Source organism: Rutidosis leptorrhynchoides, chromosome 6 (assembly GCF_046630445.1).
Source record: "Rutidosis leptorrhynchoides isolate AG116_Rl617_1_P2 chromosome 6, CSIRO_AGI_Rlap_v1, whole genome shotgun sequence".
NCBI classification, from domain to species: Eukaryota; Viridiplantae; Streptophyta; class Magnoliopsida; order Asterales; family Asteraceae; genus Rutidosis; species Rutidosis leptorrhynchoides.
In genome coordinates this window covers 19,533,053-19,553,719 of record NC_092338.1, presented here as the reverse complement: position 1 = coordinate 19,553,719, position 20,667 = coordinate 19,533,053, and positions in this window count along the sequence as shown.

The window sequence follows — 20,667 nt, the reverse complement described above, 5'->3', positions numbered from 1 at the left end:
TATATTAAATTAACGAGGTATCATTTAGTTAATATAAAACTCATTAATAGCCCATAGTCTAATTTCCACAAGTGTCGTTCTTTTGTTCAAACCCCAATTATGGTATAAAGCCCAATTACCCAATTTTAATATTTAGCCCAACATCATGATTACTTCGGCATTAAGTAAGCATAATAATAACTTAGCTACGAGACATTAATTTAAAAATAACAATAACCATAACTTACAGTGATAAAAAATAGCGTAGCGTTACACGGACAGAATTTCGACTTACACCCTTACAACATTCGCTAACATACCCTTATTATTAGAAATTAAAATTAAAATTAATATATATATATATATATATATATATATATATATATATATATATATATATATATATATATATATATACACGTTTATAGATAGAGAGATGGATCATGGATATCAGTCGACCAGAGCATGCTTTTATAGGAATGTGGCCTGGTACTATTCACCATGCGATCGCATGGCTTTATAACTGCCAGGCCATGCGATCGCATGGCCTACTTTTCCAGCTAACATGAGCTTGTTTCTTCTGCCGACGGTTTTTAAATATAATATATAATATATAAATAATTTTAAGAATTATTTAAATATTATATTATATTTATGTGCATAGTTGACTTGTAATTTTTGGTCCGTTGCATCGAGCGTTGAGTGTTGACTTTGGTCCCGGTTCCGGATTTTCGAACGTCCTTGCGTACAATTTAATATCTTGTATTTTGCGTTTCGCGTCTTGTACTCTTGTAATTTTGAGACGTTTCTCACCAATAATTTGAACCATTTTGATTGTACTTTGTACTTTTGAGCTTTTTGGTCGTTTGCGTCTTCAATTCGTCGAATCTGTCTTTTGTCTTCACCTTTTATTATTTAAACGAATATCACTTGTAAATAGAACAATTGCAAATAAAAGCTTGTCTTTCTTGAGGGATAATGCTATGAAATATATGTTCATTTTTAGCATTATCAAATATCATCGTATCTATTGATATAAATATCCTCGATATTTCTGAAGATACATTCATAAATATCTTTGTCTGAAATTATCTATCTCCTCGTGCTATCTATGTTACATCATAAAAGAAACTATTTTAGTTTCTATCCTTCTATAAAAATTGAGTTTAATGAAACGTCAGGCCAACGTGGTTATATTACAGTAAGTCATGCTGAATTCTTAATGAAACGTGATGAGGGTTCACAGATCATATCTTCATCATGTGCCATGTTACATAACTCTTTCATTCTATTTAACCTCTAAATATATCAGGAGAATATTTCCTTAATATTTCTATCTTTCCGTGATTCTGGTAATTTAACAAATCAAATCGTGCTATTACATTTCCTTTCTGCTTAATATATTATGATCATTCGAAACTTCATACCTATGAATTCTGGACCATTACTTGATTCACATGAAGTCGAGAAGAGAAAACAAAAGCATGGAACCTTGAAATGTAAATGAAAATATAAGCACGACAACAACATGGAAATTACAAACCGTGTATATAAATGCTTATAGCAATATAAAGACACGGGAGAATGATAAATACAATAATCCCTAGAGCATAGTAGAGGTAAAAATATTCTTCTGGTGAAAGATTGAAAAGAAAAATGACTGTATGTATGGTCAATATAATAGCAAAGATCAATATAAGATTGAGTATATTAACGGATATTTTGGAAGTATGAATTGAGAAAGAAAGTATATGAGTGGTGAAAATAATGGAACGGAAGAGGTGAATTTATAGAAGAAGAAAAAATATATCAGACCTAGCAAATCGAGGCAGTTTACCGCATGTAATCAGTGAGGATCATAATTTCCTTGAATCCCGAAGAATCGAATTTTATATAGATTTCAAATATTTTCTTTAAATTCGTTGAATTCCGGAAATCAACCATGACTACGTCAAAAGTTAAGGTGAACCTTTATTCCTTCATTTCAAATTTTGCGATAGCTTCAATCATACTCCTCGAGTAATCGAATTATTTTATTCATATTACTCTATAGTGATAAAACTCTATTCATCAACTCATATTCGTCATGAAAACATTCTTATCGTTAGCCATGACAACCTCGATTAAATTTCGGGGATGAAATTTTTTTTAACGGGTAGGTACTGTGACGACCCGGAAAATTTCGACTAATTTTAAACCAAACTCTCGATACGATATTATATTTTTGACACGTTAAGAAAAGTCTGTTAAGTTAAGTCTCAAAAATTTTGAACTGTTTCATATATATTCAATTGACCTTCGGCTGTTCTCGACGATTCATGAACAAATAATTGTAAATAGATATGTGTGTGTATATATATATAAGGTGTATTAAATATTAAATTAAATATAATTATTAAACGATAGTAACACTTGTTTGGAATTTCGATTGTTATTAAATAAAATAAAAAGTTATGAAGATTTAATTTTTTTTTATTTACTACTCTGTATTAAATTCCAACTTTCGATTCTTTCAATTTGGGTTACGTACACTCCCACTTTTAAATTTCTAAAATGTTCATATACAAATTATGTATATGTATATATATATATATATATATATATATATATATATATATATATATATATATATATATATAAATTTAGAGTGCAACACTTTTAAAATATAGTTCGACATTTTTAGTATTAAAAACTCATGTCTTTTGTTAAACAATTTCACTTAAGATGAAATGTCCATCTTGATAACACTCATTAAGTTGTTAGCTATTCCATCATTTGTCTTCAATAAAATATTGATTGATAATTGATTATATATTTCTTAGATCATGACTTTACCTTTATGACAAATCATTGACTTTTAACATGACCCACCAGATAAAATCTCTGTAACTCTTGTGACTCTTTAGTGAATTATTAAGAAATAAACAAAATTGAGACAGCTGTTTTATATCTTTTAAATTATGGATAATTTATACGGTCACAAGATGTGGACTTTTGTTTTCATTATATATACCACTCTCATGCTTTTTCTCTATATATGTATCATTATATCTTTTATAAACAATCAAACCAAACAGTGAATTGATATTCGATTGTCTCTTTTTTTTTTTTTATGTGATCAACAAAACCCAAATCCCCACAAAATCTTTTATTTTGTAATTAAATTTATTTAATATTATCCTAAACCTTATCCCATATAAAAAAATATATTAAATAATACGGAGTACTAATGATAATGCTTAGTATGAGACTATGAGTTGGTTACCAACTCCCACCAAAAACCCTTTTGTTATTATTGATATTATCCATTGATTATTATCATATAATCACACACACAAAAGAACAAGTATAGATATACATAGTTTGCTCCTGTTTTCTTTAGGCGATCAACATAACTTCCCAAACCCCAAAACCATCAACTAATCTTTACCACCATTACCATCACCATTGACGGATGTTGTTAATAATCGACTTCATCACCCATCGATCATTCCATTAAACCATCATCATACTTGTTTACTTTTAGTTGCAACACAAACCCACTTCGATTTTGTTATATTCGAAGAACACCAAAAAAAAAAAAAAACCCTCCATCTTATTCTAACTAGTGTTTCTATTATATATAACCATCGCATAATCACCAACACTCTCTCTATCCCTATATCTCTCCAAATCACGATCATGAACCCACCATTAAAACGAATCACCACCATCGTCTATGTTTTCCATCATGAGTTTATTCACCGGACCACTGACACTCAAACTCGTCACCACCAAGAAACACCACCGAAGTCATCACCATCAAGAACCATGAACCACCTTCTAACACCACGTGAAACCGCCACCACCTTCCTACAATATTTATTTATTTATTCGTGAACTCATTGTGATGACCCGGGAATTTCCGACTAAATTTAAACTTAATCTTTATACGATTTCGATACGATAAGCAAAGTCTGTAAAGTTGAGTCTCGAAATTTTTGAACTACTTTATGAAATCTTTTACCTTCGACTGTTCTCGACGATTCACGAACCATTGTGTATAAATATGTATGTAAACAAAAATAAATAAAAACATAAGTGTATATATAATATTTCAAATTAATAAAATATAAACCTAATCATTGGAATTAAAAATGTAAAGTAATATACATAATAATTAAGCTGTTAATAAAATGAATTTATATATCTATATACTATGATATTTATAAAATTTATAAATATTAAATATTCAATATATATTACTTTAAAATTTATATAATTAGGTAAATATGATATAACTAATAAATTGTACTAATATTATATTAAGTGTAATTACAAGTTAAATTTATGATTGTCATATTAATACCATTATTACTTCTATTACTACTAACAATATCAATATGAATATTGAAATCAGTATTAGTCATGCTACTATTTTCGATAGACAATATATAAATAGGAAAGTTGGTATATATAATTGGTTATGATATTATTGTATTCATTATTAATATCATTTGTTATTCTATTTAATATTGTTATGAGTAGTATTATTATTAATATTAGTTTTATTATCAATATTATTTCTATTGTTACTATTATTATTTGTACATTATTATTATATATAAAAATTTATATAAATAATGTTATTATGATTTATTATATACTTAATATTCAGAAATATATTTTAGGAATCAGTAATTGATTTTATTTAAATTATTATTATTAATATATTAATGATTATTAATTATTAATTATTAAATCTATATGAAAATCGTACGTTTAGATCTTTAAGGGTCCTCAAATTTGTGGCCTTTTCCTATCAACCCCATATCTATTTTGTTCTGTCTGTAAATTCAAGACTTTACAGCACCATAACATCCAAAAGCAGTTAGCAATCTACATCTTTTGATATTCTCTTTATTATTTAATATTATTTTTTTTTTGTCTGTGATAAAAACCGATACCATTTGATCATATAAGGATCGACTTTAAATTTCAATTGTTTAACTCCTTCGTTTGCTCCATTCTTCATATCAAATACACTAATTTCAGCTTTTAATTTCGATGTTTAAACAGAAAAATAAAGAAAAAAAATACGGAATACCTCTGTTAGTGCTCATTATATGCAATCCCTCTAATTTTCAACAATTTTAAAAATCTTTAAATGCAGTAATGTCATAAATCCATCGTTCAAACTATCTGGAAAGTTACACTTTCCAATTTCTAAAAACGAACGAGAATTTGGGAGTCAAAGTTTCGGTTTTCAAAAGTCAACAATTGTTCTTCATCAAAATTCGAATTTGTTTTCGTGTTTTATATTTAATTGACAATTTCAAAAGTTTCTAGGATGTATTTGCAAACTACTTCGTGTTATAACTTTAGGCTGAAACAATCTCGAACTCAAAATCATTTTTTTTTCTTCCAAACCGTAACTGCAGTAGCAGTTCTTCGGTTTTCTTTTTTTTTAATTCTGTTATTTTTTCAATTGATTTAAACATCGATATTGTTTATTTAATTTTATTTTGGGGTATATAAACCAATTAGTAATGGTTTGTTTTGAGGATTAATGCTCTGGTCGATTGTTTAGAGGAGGAAGGAGAAACAGGTAGTCAGACATGTTATAATAAATAGATATAGATTACAAATTAAATCAGAAATATAATGGTAGAGCAATGGTTATGAGGGTGTGCGGGTTTCCGGGAGGTCATGGGTTCGAGTCCCATCTTGTGCAATTCTTTTTACAGCAACTTTAAAAAGGTATAAACCTTAGATAAATATATACATATATATTTTTATTTTACTAGTATGATTATCATTCTTATTATTATTGTTACTAGTATAGTATTATTATTAATTATTATTATTACTTACTAATATTATTGTACTATTAGATTATTAACATTAATATAGTTATGTTATAATGAGTATTAGTATTAACATTATTATTATTAGTATTATTATTATTATTATTGTATCATTATTATTGTTATTACTAAATATTATGATTACGAAAGCATTATAAACAAATATGAAGTTAGTGATAAAAGTGGTTATGGTAAAATTCGGAAACTGGTTATAAATTATATGGGTACTTGTACAAATATGTATATGAATGTGAAATTAAATTATAAGAAACTCTAGTTATAAGTTAGAAATTTAATACGAGGTTTGTTATAAAAATTATTATTGTCAACAAGGTTATTATTATTATCCTTTTGTTATTAAAGTAAGGTATCATAGAAATTAAAAATTATCAAAATTATTATATTTATCATTATTAAAATCAACACTATTAGTATTAGTATTACTACTATCATTAATAATATCCTTCTTATCATTTTAGTAATAATACAAATAGATATTTTTTTATATATATATATAAAAATACATTACGATAGTATTAATATTACGTATCACTCAATTTTGATATAATAACTAAGCTATATATGAAGAATATCAACTAATATATAAAAATATATTTTTACCATATATAAACCTTAATACGAAATATTATCATTAACATGTTACAATGAATATTAGTTATATAGAATATACATAAATTTATTTTAGCTATTTAACACATAATATCATAAGTACGATTATTAATAATAATATATATAAGTTTGATCGATTACGAGTATATGTTTTAATATATATATACAATTGATATAGGTTCGTGAATCCGAGGCCAACCCTGCATTGTTAGATGTCGTCTTATGTATTTTTACTACAAAATACAGTACTGTGAGTTTCATTTACCTTTTTACCCTTTATATTTTTGGGCTGAGAATACATGCGCAACTTTTATAACTGTTTTACGAAATAGACACAAGTAATTGAAATTACGTTCTATGGTTGAATGATCGAAACTGAATATGCCCCTTTTTATTAAGTCTGGTAATCTAAGAATTAGGGAACATACACCCTAATTGATGCGAACTCTAAAGATAGATCTATCGGGCTCAACAAGCCCCATCCAAAGTATCGGATGCTTTAGTACTTCAAAATTTATATCATGTCCGAAGGAGGATCCCGGAATGATGGGGATATTCTTGAATGTATATTGTGAATGTCGGTTACCAGGTGTTCAATCCATATGAATGATATTTTGTCTCTATGCATGGGACGTATGATTATGAGAAATGGAAGTATGAAATCTTGTGGTCTATTAAAAATTATGAAATGATTCTTTATGATAAACTAATGAACTCACCAACCTTTTGGTTGACACTTTAAAGCATGTTTATTCTCAGGTACGAAAGAAATCTTCCGCTGTGCATTTGCTCATATTAGAGATATCACTTGGAGTCATTCATGACATATTTCAAAAGACGTTGCATTCGAGTCGTTGAGTTTATCAAGATCATTATTAAGTCAATTATAGTTGGATATATTATGAAATGGTATGCATGTCTGTCAATTTCAGATGTAATGAAAGATTGTCTTTTCAAAACGAATGCAATGTTCATAAAATGTATCATATAGAGGTCAAGTACCTCGCGATGTAATTAACTGTTGGGAATCGTTTATAATCAATATGGACTTCATCTGGATGGATTAGGATGGGTCTTCACAGTTGGTATCAGAGCAGAGGTCTTAGCGAACCAGGTCTGCATTAGTGTGTCTAACTGATAAGTCGTTAGGAGACATTAGTGAGTCTGGACTTCGACCGTGTCTGCATATCTAAAGTTTTGCTTATCATTTTTGTCGAAAAATCATCTACTTATCATCCTTAGAAAATTACCTACTTATCATTCCTAGTCTAGACACATATTACTGCATTGATTGCATGAATAGTGTATAGATAAATTCATATCTTAGCGTATCTGACAATTCATATCTTAGCGTATCTGTTACTGTAATTTTGCCTGACAACTTTCGTAGATTCCTCCGTAACTTATGGGATTTTAGTATTATATATGCATATATATAAATTATGTATTGCAGAGCACTAATCTACATCTTATAATCTATTTCTTATCGAAAATCATTTATCTGATCGTACGAGATGAATCCTGCAACCAGTTCGAGTCCCTCAGATTCCGATAGCTATTCTGATAGTTATTCCGACATAGATGTTCACCTAAGCTCCGAAAATAGCGTCATCGGCATGAATCAACCAATCAGACATTATCAATTCATCTGATGGTTTCGTAGTCGACTTAATTAATGGAAACGCGTAGAAGGCAATCCCTTCCATCAACCGAATTCACCTCTTGACAATAAACCTGAAGTGTTTACCGGCGAACCTGTTCGAGACACCATTTTCAGTCTCATTTCCAGGGTAACTCGACAATATTATATTATATCCACAATTCTGAATCTTATTCATCCACTCCTTCCGACCGACAATTATCCTGGAGTAATAAATCAACGAACTTCGCGCTCGAATAATCAATTCGGAGAATATGGTGCAAAATGTACTAGCTTCAGCAACATCACCTTCACTAACAGTACCATCAATAACAGCACTAGTACCATCAGCAATCCATGCTTCAATATCATCATCTGTACTTTGAGTATGATCTTCGTTCTACGCATCGTTCTACCTCATTTATCTTCGTTCGACATGGCGAATATGTAATCTCTAAAGTTTTAGAGATTATTTATTCTAGTTCCAACCGAAAACTAAATGAGTTTAATTTCCCATTGACTCATTAAATCCATGATTACGTCTGAAGAAAATATATATGTATATATGTTTTCATAGAGATTGTAATTAAAATTTTTATTGTACAAACTGTTAATGATGAAAATATTTTAACGGGTAGGTAACACCCGAGGAATATTTAAATTTCACATTAATAAGTTACATTGTACATTCTTCGAATCTAATTCAACAATCATTTACTATCCTATTTACAATCACAGATATACGAATCCGTTCACCACAAAACAACCATTTTCATTCAATTTTATATTTGGATTTTGACCTATCAGAATCCAACAAGTGGCGTAATGAAGAAATAATGGATACAATAAAAATTGATTAGAAACAGACTAATTGACAATATGAAATTTTGTTAAGAAACCACGCTAACAAAATCCTAGATAACTGTTCCTAGCTAACTGTTAATTCCATATTACATTTTATTTATCGCAATTTAATTATCGCAATTTATTTTATCGTAATTTTAATTCTCGTAATTTTATTTAAATGTCATTTAATTTCTGTTATTTACTTTACGCACTTTAACATTCGTCATTTATTTATTTTTATTTTATTTTATTTTATTTTTTTTGTTATTTATTTTACGCATTTTAAAGATCGGGACACGTATACAATGTTTTGACATATCATATCGACCCATCTATATATATATATATATATATATATATATATATATATATATATATATATATATATATATATATATATATATATATATATATATATATATATATATATATATATATATATATATATATATATATATATATATATATATATATATATATATATATATATATATATATATATATATATATAGTTTGAGTTGTGATCGAGTCTGAAGCGGATACGGGTCACGATACGTATTAATTAATTTGAATATTATATATTAAACTATATATGAATTATTGGACTGTTACTGTGGACTATCAACTGTGGACTACCAACACTGGACAATTAAAATGAATTAAAATATTGATTATAACATATGAAACTAATCAATTCTTCAAGTTTGCCACTTGATTTCATTTTAAACCCCATTCGTATCATCACAATTACAATCTGCGTTCAAACCTTTCATAATTCTTGAAAACACCTCAATCGAGAGGATGAACCAACCGCACTTCATCTACGGAAGGAAAGATTTGTGCATATAGTTATGCACCTGAGAAACTCTCGGCAACTGAGTAAAAGTTTAACACGTAGCCGCGTCAGATCCTTTGGCATTTATTAGCAAAAAATAACTTTGCGATCCCTTTTCAAAGTAGCAAATTTTGTCACAGCTTCAGCAAATCAACTTCGACTTTTCATTCGAAACAACCTCATTATCACCTTGACTAATATGTATGTTCATTTATTGTTACCGGGAACCTTTTGTATTCCACCATATTACCGTCAGCGTTTAATCATCTAAAAACACAATTTTCTTGAAATCATCTCGGATCGATAACAAATGATTCAGATAGGGTAGCAGTAAATGTAGAGGAATCGGCAATCAGTACTTTGAAAACTCACAGCATATCTACATCAACAGTTATATGTATGACATTTATCTCTTAGAATTATGATCTCTCATTCTGAAATTCTGAAAAACACTCAGTCACAAATCAATACTCTGAATGTTGAAAAATCTGAATGAAGCAGCAGAAACTGTAGATAACCGTAAACGACCATAATCATCGAAAGTTTGATGATAAAGATTAGTATGTTGGAAAAGCTCAGAAAAGTTGGAACTGGAAAACGGATTGAGCTAACCGTAAAGGAAACCAAGGAGAAATACAAGTAACATACCCTAAATTCATAGAACCCAGATAAATCTAGATCCGTTGAAATCTTTAGAGAATATCTTGCTCCGAAGTCATGTTAAAATCTTGCGGAAAATCTTTCTCCATCAACCATCGAACTTAGAAATTCCAAAATATCATCATCAATATCTTCGATATTTCTGAGGATAATTTCATAAATATTCTCGTCCGAAATTATATACCTCTTCGTGCGTCCTGTGTATCATTATGTTGGAAACATTCAATGGAAAATTTAGTATCGAAAAGCGGATTATGCGAAACTATGAAGGAAGCCGTGAACAAATCACAAAGAATAAGTTTAACTTCAAAGAATCCAAATGATTCCGTTTCTGATGAAATATTTAGCGAATACCTCGCTTCCGAATCTAAACCCTTACGGATAAATCTGCTTCATCATCCATCGATATTAGAAATTCCAAGATATCATCGTATCTTTCATTATAAATATCCTCCATATTTCTGAAGATACTTTCATAATTATTCTTATCTGAAATCAATAATCTATTCGTGCTATCAATGTTACATCATATAGAAACTGTTAGTTTCTATATTCTGTAAACTTTCGAGCTTAAAATATGAATGTTTTTGGAAGTAGTGTTGGGAACTGATGCATGAGTTAGTATAATATAATGACACTTGATCAACGTGATTATATTACAGTAAGTCATGCTGAGTTTCTAATGAAACCTGATGATGGTTCACAGTAGATTATACCATCATCATGTGTCATGTTACATAACTCTTTCATTCTACATAACCTCCGAACATATCAAGAAGAATATATTCTTGATAGTTCTATCATCTGTATTTTTGATAAAATTGAAAATCAAATCGTGCTATCACGTTCCACCCTGCTTAGAACATTATAATCATTTAGAACTCTATATCTACAAATTCTGAACCATTATTCGCTTGATTTAAAGTCGGGAAGAGAAAACAAGAGCATGAAGCTCCGATATATAAGAAAAATATAAAGCCCAACAACACCACCGAAATTACAAACTGTGGATATCAGTGCGTATAGCAATATAAAGACACGGGAGAATTATAAATACAATTATCCCTAGACCATAGTAGAAATAAACAGATTCTTCCGGTGGGAGTTGGAAAAGAAGAATGATCATTGCGATAGTCAGAATAAGAACAAGGATTAGAACCGGATTAAGCATTATTATAATCTTTTAGATATATGAACTGAGAAAGAAGGTATAGAAGTGGTGGAAACTAATGGAATGGAAAAGATAAATTTATAGTAGAAATATCAGACAGAGCAATCAAGGCAGATCATCGCATTTAATTAAAGAGATCCTAATTTCTTCATTTACCGAAGAATCATATCTTTTAGATTTCGAAGATTTTCTTTGAAATCCCTTGAATTCCGGAATTCAACCAAGACAACGTCAAAATTTAAGACGCACCTTATCTTCTAAATTCAACCATGACTACGTCACAAGTTAAAACGAAACTTCATTTATTCATTTCACTCCTTTGCGATAGCTTCATTCGTACACTTTGAATAATTGAGTTATTTCATTCCAATCACCTGATGGTGATAAAACTTTAATTATTGACTCATATTCGTCATGAAAACATTTTTATTATTAGCCATGACCACCTCACTCAAATTTCGGGACGAAATTTCTTTAACGGGTAGGTACTGTGATGACCCGGGAATTTCCGACTAAATTTAAACTTAATCTTTATACGATTTCGATACGATAAGCAAAGTCTGTAAAGTTGAGTCTCGAAATTTTTGAACTACTTTATGAAATCTTTTACCTTCGACTGTTCTCGACGATTCACGAACCATTGTGTATAAATATGTATGTAAACAAAAATAAATAAAAACATAAGTGTATATATAATATTTCAAATTAATAAAATATAAACCTAATCATTGGAATTAAAAATGTAAAGTAATATACATAATAATTAAGCTGTTAATAAAATGAATTTATATATCTATATACTATGATATTTATAAAATTTATAAATATTAAATATTCAATATATATTACTTTAAAATTTATATAATTAGGTAAATATGATATAACTAATAAATTGTACTATTATTATATTAAGTGTAATTACAAGTTAAATTTATGATTGTCATATTAATACCATTATTACTTCTATTACTACTAACAATATCAATATGAATATTGAAATCAGTATTAGTCATGCTACTATTTTCGATTGACAATATATAAATAGGAAAGTTGGTATATATAATTGGTTATGATATTATTGTATTCATTATTAATATCATTTGTTATTCTATTTAATATTGTTATGAGTAGTATTATTATTAATATTAGTTTTATTATCAATATTATTTCTATTGTTACTATTATTATTTGTACATTATAATTATATATAAAAATTTATATAAATAATGTTATTATGATTTATTATATACTTAATATTCAGATATATATTTTAGGAATCAGTAATTGATTTTATTTAAATTATTATTATTAATATATTAATGATTATTAATTATTAATTATTAAATCTATATGAAAATCGTACGTTTAGATCTTTAAGGGTCCTCAAATTTGTGGCCTTTTCCTATCAACCCCATATCTATTTTGTTCTGTCTGGAAATTCACGACTTTACAGCACCATAACATCCAAAAGCAGTTAGCAATCTACATCTTTTGATATTCTCTTTATTATTTAATATTATTTTTTTTGTCTGTGATAAAAACCGATACCATTTGATCATATAAGGATCGACTTTCAATTTCAATTGTTTAACTCCTTCGTTTGCTCCATTCTTCATATCAAATACACTAATTTCAGCTTTTAATTTCGATGTTTAAACAGAAAAATAAAAAAAAAATACGGAATACCTCTGTTAGTGCTCATTATATGCAATCCCTCTCATTTTCAACAATTTTAAAAATCTTTAAATGCAGTAATGTCATAAATCCATCGTTCAAACTATCTGGAAAGTTACACTTTCCAATTTCTAAAAACGAACGAGAATTTGGGAGTCAAAGTTTCGGTTTTCAAAAGTCAACAATTGTTCTTCATCAAAATTCGAATTTGTTTTCGTGTTTTATATTCAATTGACGATTTCAAAAGTTTCTAGGATGTATTTGCAAACTACTTCGTGTTATAACTTTAGGCTGAAACAATCTCGAACTCAAAATCATTTTTTTTTCTTCCAAACCGTAACTGCAGTAGCAGTTCTTCGGTTTTCTTTTTTTTTTATTCTGTTATTTTTTCAATTGATTTAAACATCGATATTGTTTATTTAATTTTATTTTGGGGTATATAAATCAATTAGTAATGGTTTGTTTTGAGGATTAATGCTCTGGTCGATTGTTTAGAGGAGGAAGGAGAAACAGGTAGTCAGACATGTTATAATAAATAGATATAGATTACAAATTAAATCAAAAATATAATGGTAGAGCAATGGTTATGAGGCTGTGCGGGTTTCTGGGAGGTCATGGGTTCGAGTCCCATCTTGTGCAATTCTTTTTACAGCAACTTTAAAAAGGTATAAACCTTAGATAAATATATACATATATATTTTTATTTTACTAGTATGATTATCATTCTTATTATTATTGTTACTAGTATAGTATTATTATTAATTATTATTATTACTTACTAATATTATTGTACTATTAGATTATTAACATTAATATAGTTATGTTATAATGAGTATTAGTATTAACATTATTATTATTAGTATTATTATTATTATTATTATTATTATTATTATTATTATTATTGTATCATTATTATTGTTATTACTAAATATTATGATTACGAAAGCATTATAAACAAATATGAAGTTAGTGATAAAAGTGGTTATGGTAAAATTCGGAAACTGGTTATAAATTATATGGGTACTTGTACAAATATGTATATGAATGTGAAATTAAATTATAAGAAACTCTAGTTATAAGTTAGAAATTTAATACGAGGTTTGTTATAAAAATTATTATTGTCAACAAGGTTATTATTATTATCCTTTTGTTATTAAAGTAAGGTATCATAGAAATTAAAAATTATCAAAATTATTATATTTATCATTATTAAAATCAACACTATTAGTATTAGTATTACTACTATCATTAATAATATCCTTCTTATCATTTTAGTAATAATACAAATAGATATTATATATATATATATATATATATATATATATATATATATATATATATATATATATATATATATATATATATATATATATATATATATATATATATATATATATATACATTATGATAGTATTAATATTACGTATCACTCAATTTTGATATAATAACTAAGCTATATATGAAGAATATCAACTATTATATAAAAATATATTTTTACCATATATAAACCTTAATACGAAATATTATCATTAACATGTTACAATGAATATTAGTTATATAGAATATACATAAATTTATTTTAGCTATTTAACACATAATATCATAAGTACGATTATTAATAATAATATATATAAGTTTGATCGATTACGAGTATATGTTTTAATATATATATATATACAATTGATATAGGTTCGTGAATCCGAGGCCAACCCTGCATTATTAGATGTCGTTTTATGTATTTTTACTACAAAATACAGTACTGTGAGTTTCATTTACCTTTTTACCCTTTATATTTTTGGGCTGAGAATACATGCGCAACTTTTATAACTGTTTTACGAAATAGACACAAGTAATCGAAATTACGTTCTATGGTTGAATGATCGAAACTGAATATGCCCCTTTTTATTAAGTCTGGTAATCTAAGAATTAGGGAACAGACACCCTAATTGACGCGAACTCTAAAGATAGATCTGTCGGGCTCAACAAGCCCCATCCAAAGTATCGGATGCTTTAGTACTTCGAAATTTATATCATGTCCGAAGGAGGATCCCGGAATGATGGGGATATTCTTGAATGTATATTGTGAATATCGGTTACCAGGTGTTCAATCCATATGAATGATATTTTGTCTCTATGCATGGGACGTATGATTATGAGAAATGGAAGTAAGAAATCTTGTGGTCTATTAAAAATTATGAAATGATTCTTTATGATAAACTAATGAACTCACCAACCTTTTGGTTGACACTTTAAAGCATGTTTATTCTCAGGTACGAAAGAAATCTTCCGCTGTGCATTTGCTCATATTAGAGATATTACTTGGAGTCATTCATGACATATTTCAAAAGACGTTGCATTCGAGTCGTTGAGTTTATCAAGATCATTATTAAGTCAATTATAGTTGGATATATTATGAAATGGTATGCATGTCTGTCAATTTCAGATGTAATGAAAGATTGTCTTTTCAAAACGAATGCAATGTTCATAAAATGTATCATATAGAGGTCAAGTACCTCGCGATGTAATTAACTATTGGGAATCATTTATAATCAATATGGACTTTGTCCGGATGGATTAGGATGGGTCTTCACACTCATCACCTTAAATCGCTATCAAACACCACTAACCACCGGTCACCTTCAACCATGGACTACCATTTTTATTTGTTGTTGCCAATTGGTTGCAGGTTACTATTTTTGTCGTGATTACCCAACAAGAACCACTTGAATACCACTACTTTTAAGATGCTAAGGTATCTATTTTTCTATTTTGACAAACCACATGCGTTTGTTATATATATTTTTTTCTTTCTTTTCCTGTCCGTAAACCATCACATACACCATACAACCTTCATCAAGACCACTACTAAACCGCTATCATATGTGACCCAAATCGTCTCCTGTTTCTATTTGTTTTGAGTACCCATATAACCATTACAAAAACCCTTTTTGTTTGTTTTTCTACTCGGTATATTGCTGATGCTCGTTACTATTTCCGTTCGACAACTATCTCAAACCAAAAACCGTCATCCTTACTCTAAATTCCACCCTCTACCACCTACAAACCACCATGTCTTTCGCTGCTACTGCTGTAAGTACAGCAGCTCTACTGTCACGATTAATTTTTTTTTTATGATAACAAGGATGATGAATAGGAATGTTAGGAATGATGAGGATTGACGTTTGATAATAGTGATGATGAAAACGATCGATGATGATTGATGAGGAATTGGGACCGACCTATATTCTCTTCTTTTTGGAGACATACTGGCAAACCCCACTTGTATGCTGCTACTTGCTTTTTCATTTGAATTTTTTTAACGAAACCCTATCAGTTCCTTACTTATTAAACGATTTGGGTTGTTTTCCCTCTAATTGGACTTGTTTAATTTAACAACTTGGGCCACGAAGTGCTATTGGACTCGTGAGCCATTTGGATCGTTTGTAATGTTGGGTCGTGTCCCTAGTTAAGTAATGGGCCAAGATTTTCGTTGATTGGACTGCAGTCGGGTTAAATAAATTAAAAGCCTAGATATAATCTGAAAAGTCGTGACAGAGGAGTGGTCTAGGAGTGTTTGCGAGGGAGTGGGAGGTTGCGGGTTCGAGCCCTATCTGGGACATTTTGTTTTTGGGAAAAGCTTTTGAGGTAGTTATTGTTATCATTATTATTATTATTATTATTATTATTATTATTATTATTATTATTATTATTATTATTATTATTATTATTATTATTATTATTATTATTATTATTATTATTATTATTATTATTATTATTATTATTATTATTATTATTATTATTATTATTATTATTGGTTAGTGTTATTATGGTTAAGATAACTATTATCATTACTACCATTAATACAATTAATATTAATATCATTATTGTTAATATTAGTAATATCATTATTATTATTATTATTATTATTATTATTATTATTATTATTATTATTATTATTATTATTATTACTATTATTATCATTATTATTATTAAGTATTAAGTATTATTACCAAAACTATTATTTTCATTATCATTATTACTAAACTTATCATTTTTATTAAAAACTACTATTATTATTAAAAGTGTCATTTTTATTAAAAATTATCATTTTATTATTATTAAAAGTACTATTATTATCATTATTAGAATTATTATTATTATTATCATTATTATTGAAACTATCATTATTGTTACCATTATTACTATCATTATTATTATTATTTTCATTAACATGATTTTATATATAATTTTATTTACATTATTTTTATTTTCATTACTGTTATCATTAATAGTATTATTATTACCGTATTATTATTACTACAAACATAATAACATTAATTACATAAATATTTACAAATAACAAATTTGATTTAACAAAATAATACTAATTATATATATATATATATATATATATATATATATATATATATATATATATATATATATATATATATATATATATATATATATATATATATATATATATATAATATTGAAATAACAAATATATTACTCAATTAAATAAGTAATATATATAAACTAGTTTGATCATTATTACATGTTAATTATATGTGTTAATATACATACTCGATATAGATTCGTGAATCCGAAGCCAACCTTACACTTGTTCAATGACGTCATATGTATTTTTACTACAAAATACAATATAATGAGTTTCATTTGCTCCCTTTTTAAATGCTTTTGCAATATATATTTTTGGGACTGATAATACATACGCTTTTATAAATGTTTGACGAAATAGACACAAGTAATTAAAACTACATTCTATGGTTGAATTGTTATACCGGATATCGCCCTTGTTGAACTTGGTAGCCTAAGAATTGGTGTTTATTATAATTGCCACCAATTGACGCGAATCCTAAAGATAGATCTATGGGCTTTGACACGCCCCAGTCAGAGAATTTGAACTGCTTTAGTACTTCGATGTTATATGTTTGGGGATATTCTAGATGCATTTTGTTAATGTCGGTTACCAGGTGTTCAATCCATATGAATGAATTTTAAACACTTGCGAGTGTATGATTATTGAATAAATGAAATCTTGTGGTCTATTAAAATTATGAAAATGATTGAATACGATAAACCTACGAACTCACCAACCTTTTGGTTGACACTTTAAAGCATGTTTATTCTCAGGTATGAAAGAAATCTTCCGCGGTGCATTTGCTCATTTTAAGAATATTACATGGAGTCCTTCATGACATATTTAGGACAGCACCTCACAATGGGACCAAATGTTGATGACTTCGTCCATGTGGATTTGGACGGTCTCGATACCATCCGCTCCATTTAATGTAGTATCGTCAACATCGAACTTAAAACCCACATATGAGGTATCGTCAACACCGAACTTTAAACCCTCATCCAACAAACAATAGTGGTATGGCATCGTCAACATCGAACTTTAAATCCATACATATGAGGTATCGTCAACATCGAACTTTTAGCCCTCATCGGATGTCACTACAATAGTGGTATGGCTTCTTCAACATTGAACTTTAAATCCATACATGAGGTATCATCAGCATCGAACTTTAACCCTCATCATAACAAACAATATACTCTAGGATATGATATCGTCAACATCGAACTTCAACCCATACCCCACAAGCAAATAAATCATATACATACGTATATAATTATTCCACTCACCTTGGAATGCCCGCATAAGTCATGTATAACATGATCTCCGTCCTCAAATCCGAGCAAGTAACCACCTATATCACACATAGGTACAATATACACATAAATAGCCATTCTCTAAAAGAGAACCCGACACAAACATCCCTTAACAGAGGGATTACACTTTGCTCGCCAAAACCCACTCATTTAACACCTAATGGACACAAACCAACTACCACTTCGGGTGGTAATTCAAACCCACTCTACAAAGTACAATTTGACTCAAATTATACTTTACACCAATTAGGCCAACCTAGGTCCCGACACTAGATTACTACTTAGGTAGTGATCATTTCACACCGTCATTTACATAAAAACCACCACACGTGCAATATTGACCCATATTGCTTTTGACCACGTTTGACTTAAGTTAAAATACCATTTTAACCCAAAATCACTTTCCACGTTTACATTCATTCAAAAACACCATTTAACACTTAACAAAAGTGTTTAACATCTATTTAATCCAAACTAGTGTCATCATCAATTTTGACCATTTCAAAGTCAACCCATTTTGACATAAGTCTAAAAACGCCCAAACTAACCAATAATCACTAACACACGTGAAAATGGCCCTAATAAACCAATTAAATCAAATCAAAAGTGTTAAACACTTATCTTACCCAATTTGACACAAAAACCCTAATTTTGATCCATTTCAAAATTAGTCAACCAAATACACTCAAAAGTGTTTCAATACTTCCATAATCACTAAACTAAGTGATTACACCCAAAATTAAAGCCTAATCATGGCCAAAACGTCAACCGACCCAAAACCCGCCAAGCATCAAAAATAACTTGTCACAATAAACCCACTTCGTCATATAAACGGGTTTCACAACTAAACAAGCTCAAACCCTAACTTGAATATCAAATCAACAAAATGAAATTCGGAGTTGAGACTTACCAACACTACCACAACGTAGCCGTGAACGAGGTGAACAAATTTAACTCTCGCGACTTGACCCGATTCACTCTTCTTCTTCCTCAAACCAAGCTCTCTCTCTCTCTCTCTCTCTCTAAAATGGGTTCCGCTCTCTCTCTAGGAATAGATGAGAGTGTTTGAGAAGGTGAAATGGGGATAAGAATGAGATTGGATCAGTTTTAATGGCTCAACCGACCTCCAAGTGAAATGACTCAAATACCCTCTTTTAAAAACTTTAAAATTTCACAGCTGGCCCGTCAGGCCATTTGGACGGCGTCCAAAATGGCTGGACGCGTCCCAATGAGCTGAGACGGAAACTGGAACTTGTTTTGGTCGTAACTTTCAAACTGTAGCTCCGTTTTTGATGAATCAAATATCGTTGGAAACGTAATGAGGTTTACTCTCCAATGGTAAGGTTTTAGAACATTAAATCAAACTTTATTTGGGATCCAAATATGTAACATCCCGCATTTTTCCGTTAAATTATTTTAACGACCGTCTTTTTTTTTTAGATAATATCTTCCGTTATCTAAATTCGTAGTTTCCGTTGACTAACGTTCATAATATTTCCGTTACTTAATTATAACATCACTCGTTTACTCGAGCGTTTTCAAAATATTCGTTCGGTAAAATCCCGCACCCGCTTCTAAACTCGAGGGACTAAAATTGACACGGGGCAAACTAGTTGACTAGGTCAACTAGTCCACCCCAATCACCACCATTCAATCATCTCCACCTCTCTCTCTTTCTCTCTAGCAA